The sequence below is a fragment of the Neophocaena asiaeorientalis genome, unplaced genomic scaffold, assembly GCF_003031525.2.
Source record: "Neophocaena asiaeorientalis asiaeorientalis breed wild unplaced genomic scaffold, Neophocaena_asiaeorientalis_V1.1 scaffold409, whole genome shotgun sequence".
In the NCBI taxonomy this organism is placed as follows: Eukaryota; Metazoa; Chordata; class Mammalia; order Artiodactyla; family Phocoenidae; genus Neophocaena; species Neophocaena asiaeorientalis.
The window spans coordinates 1,989,202-1,994,340 of NW_020175208.1; the positions used below are offsets into that span (position 1 = coordinate 1,989,202).

Sequence of the window (5,139 nt, forward strand, 5' to 3'; positions counted from 1 at the left end):
AGGCCCCGTCCGGCCAGGCCCAGCCGGGCCCTGGACAGGTCAGTGCCCGTGGCGGGGGAGGGGTTCTCGCCAGGAGGGGTACCGCGGCCCGCTCTCGTCGCACTGGACACCGGGCACCGCCCTCCGGTGCCACTCCCGGCCCGGGCCTACTCGGCTGCCAGGCCGTGCCAGCCCGCGATTCTCGCCCTCCCGGCGCCGGGGAGGTGTCCTGCGCCTCCCCCCTCGTCGGGGACCCTGCCTGCCCCGCACTTCCCCGGCAGCCTCTGTGTCACCTTCGGCGAGCCAGACGCTTCCGTGTGTCCCCGCACACCCCCACCCCGGCCTCGGGCCTCCGGGGCGGCGCTTTACCGGGGATGGACGGTCCGCTTAGGGACAGGGCTGCTGGCATCCGCTGTACTCTCTGGGTAGGGGACTGCCTATCTTGGAGGCCTGCGGCTTAGCTGGAGAGTTTTGTTTTTAATCTAGTTCAGTCTCACGAAGCTTTTAATTGGATGGAAAGGGACAAGCTGTTCTGTGTCTGTCCTTTCTTCCATTTTTAGAAGAGCGTTTTCTCTCCTTCCCGTGCCAAATGAAGGCATATTGTATTGTTGATTCTTTACATTAAAATCGGGACTTGTGAGATTCTTTATTTAAATTGAAGTCCAGAGACAGGGAAATAATTTGCCCAAGATCAAGTTGCAAACCAATGGTGAACCTACAGTGTGAACTCGTAGTCCCCGGCTCCTGTATTGTTGGATACCAGTTTGTGCCAGTGATACACCGGCCATCCCAATCCTCCCCATCCCTCCCCCAAGGCTGCCTTTTAGACCTGAACACATTTCACTGACATACTTTCAGTTCTGATCAACTTTCTTTTCCTTCCTGCTCCATACCTAGAATGTTGACTTTCTTCCCATGCTGCCTACAGAGACACGCTTTTTTATTCTTTTTCCTGCTAAACAACTTAGTGACAGCTCTCCCCTTAGATATCTCCCATCCTAGATCTTTAATCCCCTTCCATTAGCATATTGGACCCAGAGGATCCCTTGTTGTGAAATAAGCTACCGACCTAAATCCACCATATGTCCCCAATTTTTCTAGGACAACCCCAATTTAAAATATTCTATCACATTGTCTGTCAACCAAGTGTCTCGATTTTTGGTTTAGAAAATAATGTCATTTTAACCATATCAGGCCCTGCTGTCCTGGCCTTTTCCAGCCATTTGGCTCTGGGGCATAACTGGGTAATCCAATTATCATTCACCTGGGATTTTTCATGCCCCCCCCCCCACGTCAACCCAAATGTTGGAACTGCTAGGATTTCTAGATGAGTCTGAAAATTGCAGGCTAATGAGGCAAGGAAATTCCTTCTTGCTCCTATATGTCTGCCCCCGCTGCCCTCCCCATTTTTTATTCCGGTAGAGGGCCTCAGACCTGTGGCAGCGTCTATTGATTAGGGCTTAAGTTGAGGTCACATGGGATGCAGGGCTTCATATCATGTTGACTGCAGAATAGAAAGAAAGCAACTTACTGTGTTCGTTACAGGGCAGGAGATTCTGTCTTGGATCTTAAGATACCTGCACAGCTAAGTAGTTTTGGTGCAACTCAGATTTCACACACCTTCATTAGGCTCCTGCCTCGTGTAAAGCATGATCCGAGGCACTGTGGAGAATATAAAAGTGATTTTCTCACTTAGCCCCCAACATCTGGATCTATATCTGGAAACAGCCACATTTTTGAATCAGCTGATGCAGTGTGTCCCACTGTTTCTTTACCTAAGTTCCAGCCCCGGCAAGGCGGGAACCAGAGCTTCTGGCTTGGCTCCTTCACAAGGGCTGGCTTCTTCAGAGGGCCCAGCAGATGGGTAGTGGTGCTCGTGTGGCACCTGCCCTTTCCAGGCACTCTTATCACGTGAGCTCTGCCTCTCAGCCCACCCAAGATCTGTTACCAGGCTTGTCCATACACATCGGGAAGAATAGATGCCTTTTTTCTCCGGCGTTAATCTTGCCACTTTTCTGTTGTTCTTGAGTTGGCTTTCTCAGTTGTCCAACTGCATTTTTGTGAGAGGTAGCTCCTGTTTTCATCGCCTTCTCCTCCCCCCCCACCCCTTTTAAACTGTTGTTTTATTAATAGGTGGCACATAGGTACGTAATGAATGTTGGTATTTTATCATATACTCACCTCCCAGCCCTGCCCACTTCTCTTCGAGGTCCTGGCTTAATTTCGAATTTACCTTTGTCAGATGCACTCAACATATATTATTTCCACTTCCTCAAAGTAAGGAGGAAACTCCAGCTCTTCTTCCTTCTGTCCCAGTAATGATTCTCCTGGCTGTAGGTCTCTTCAGCCATTGTTCCTCTGCATTTCAATGGAGGATAACCTTTTAGGAAGGTGGTGTTGTGCTTGCCTCTGCAGACATACCTCCTCTGTCACTGACCTTCTAGTCTAAGCTGATTGACCCTGAGACTTCTCTTCCTGCTACCAAGGCCCCTTCCCCCATCTGTGACCCTGTGCCTGTGACTTGCTCTGGCTCAGCCCCAGGATCCACTCTTTTTCAGACCACATCCTTTTTCCTGCCTTACTCATTTCCTGTCTCAGATACTTTGGATCCCTTGGATCTTTCAGTGGGAAAGAGAAAAAGAGGAATAGATAGACGATTTTATAAAATTGACCTGTTCTTGCCTCTGGCCTTGCATGCTCTAACTTAGGCCATCCCCTCCCTAGGTTTTCTTGTTTTAGGGGGGGAAAAATGACTGCTATCTCAGAATTAAGAACCTTTACCTGAGGTTTTGAGTGTCTTTTTATCTCTGTTTTTTCTTGTTGTGAATGTGTGAAGAGGATGACTTGACTGCCTTAGACGCTTCCTCTAAGTCTCTGCCCTCCTTTGGGCTTTAGGCCTCACACGAGGCATTCGGTAACTATTTGCTGAATTAAGTTCACCCCCTTCCTATCAAAGTCCTTCACTTTGAGCTAGCATGGATCAGTAAACCAACATAAAATTTAAGTTGAAAAAACTGGGGAGTAGGATGGTGGCTCCATTTCTGGAAACGCTGCTCCGTGTTAGTGTGACATTCACCGAAGGTTTTTTCTTCCTCTTGGTCAGTCCAAGTTTATATTAAAGTTCTCCCAGCTGTGCAGTGCCGTTTACTCTCCAGACAGATTTGGTCCCATCCTGAAAAAGATTCTCTCCTGAAAAGATACATCTACTAGAGTTGAGAGTAGGGAAATGAGACACCTTCATAGAAGCATAGTTTCTCTTTTATTTCCTTTCTTTTGTGCCATTTTGCAACTGGAAGATGAAGATGATGATTTTCTGTGGTCCGGAGGAATCTCACAAAAGTGGTTGTAGAGATTCTTTTGTGTTTTCCACCCCCGTGGAAAAGCAGGGTGAGGACTGGCTGCCTTATGCAATCTACTCTCATGAGGCCTTTGTACCAGTAACAGAAATGACTGTCTGCAGTGACTTAGCACCTTGTCTGGTGGAAATCAAAGCTGGGACTACCCCTCAAGGTAGAGGTATGAACGTATACTGATTTATGTTTTCAGTGTTTTTACGGCATGCTTTAAACTACAGTGTGAGTCACCAGTTAAAAAGACTCTGAGTATGTGTTCTGTTAAAATGTTTAAAGTAGGCCCGTTCAAGATAACTTGAATTACTTATTCACAATTCAAATAGATGCAGGTTTCATTTTAAGCATTGACTTATTTAAAAATTTCAATTTGAGTTTAGCTACATCAGAACACTGATTTGATGCTTGCAAAGAAACTCTGAAACAAACCATCTTTAATTCAACTTTATGACATTTTGGAATTGTTAGGAAAATAATCAACCATTTATTTATCCAAGACAACAGCCTTACAGATTCAGGGCTTTTCTCCCCCATCAATAACAAAAGTAGAATATAATTGCCATGGTCAAGAAATGGTTGTGGGTTTTTTCGGCCCCGCCGCAAGACATGCGGGATCTTAATTCCCCAGCCAGGAATTGAACATGCGCCCCCTGCATTGGAAGCTCCGCGTCTCAACCACTGGAAGCCCCGCCGCAAGACATGCGGGATTTTCAGCCAGGAATTGAACATGCGCCCCCTGCATTGGAAGCTCCGCGTCTCAACCACTGGGCCGCCAGGGAAGTCCCGAGATGGGCTCTTTTATTGTTAATCGAGTTATACAGTTAAGAATGATTAGTTTTTGAAGGTATAAAATATAATAAGAAACATAGCATATAATTTAAATAATAAATTGTTGCTATGTGATTCATTGTAAGACCATCTAGGCCAGCATAATAAACTTAATGGTTTGTTGTTCTTTTTCCTTCCCCTTCCAAATTTATTTATAGTTAGTGAAAGGGATGTGCTTTCCTATACTTGAAATTTCCAAATGATTTTTTTAGTTAAATCCAAAAGAGAACATTCTTTCTACATCTGCCAAAGAAATGATTGCTATTAAATAGGGATTTCCAGTGTTCTAAGATGAATCCAGATGTTGAAGAGAGTCCCCGTTTGCTGTTAGACTCTCTTGAAAGCAAAAACCTGTTTCTTGGATGATTTTCTTCTTAGCAGTGAAATTTGTCATAGCTTCTCTTAAGAAAAGATGACTGTTAGCTGCCGTGTCATAACCAACTCTTCTCCAGTGGATTAGGAGAAGCAGGCCTGATGCTGAATATTGAGACCGTTGGCAAGAAAATGAGAGTTCATGACTGCTGGGAGTTATTTTTAAAGCTCTAGTTGCATGGCTATTATGTCTCAAATACTGTATAATTATCCCTAGTTACTGATATCTTTAGCCTATTTGAAACCATCCATATGTGGCCTAAATCCACACAGCTATATTAAGACATTTTTAAACAATCAAAGCAACTGACACTGTAAATTAAAACAAAATTAATGTGAACCAACTACCGTTTTTTTAAAAATTGGTTAAGTCCACATTTCCAGGCCTCCAGAAATCAGTATTAATCTCTTCTGTCAGCTGATTGGTAGCAAAGTAGCGTGATTGAAAACTTAGACAATGGTTATTAAAGGAAGGAGGCAGTGTTTTCTAAGAGCAGAAATGATCAAGAAGTTCGATTTGCAAGGTAAGTATTATCTATCCCATTATATAGACAAGGACAACTGAGGTTTGGCTTTCTCTAGCACGTGCGTGTGCGCTCCTGCCCTCTCT

General features: G+C 45.0%; 1 protein-coding gene across 2 annotated transcripts in view; it reads left to right on the top strand.

The window, feature by feature from the left end:
• PHC2 (polyhomeotic homolog 2) overlaps window positions 1-5,139 on the top strand; it is a 104,786-nt gene that overhangs the window by 81,789 nt on the left and 17,858 nt on the right. Inside the window, exon 1 of one of the 2 annotated variants that reach the window (XM_024765263.1) lies at window positions 7-38. The exons of the other annotated variant lie outside the window; for it this stretch is intronic. The gene's annotated coding sequence lies outside the window, so the exon portion shown is untranslated. Of the gene's footprint in view, window positions 1-6; window positions 39-5,139 lie in introns of those variants that run through there. 2 annotated transcript variants of the gene reach the window in all.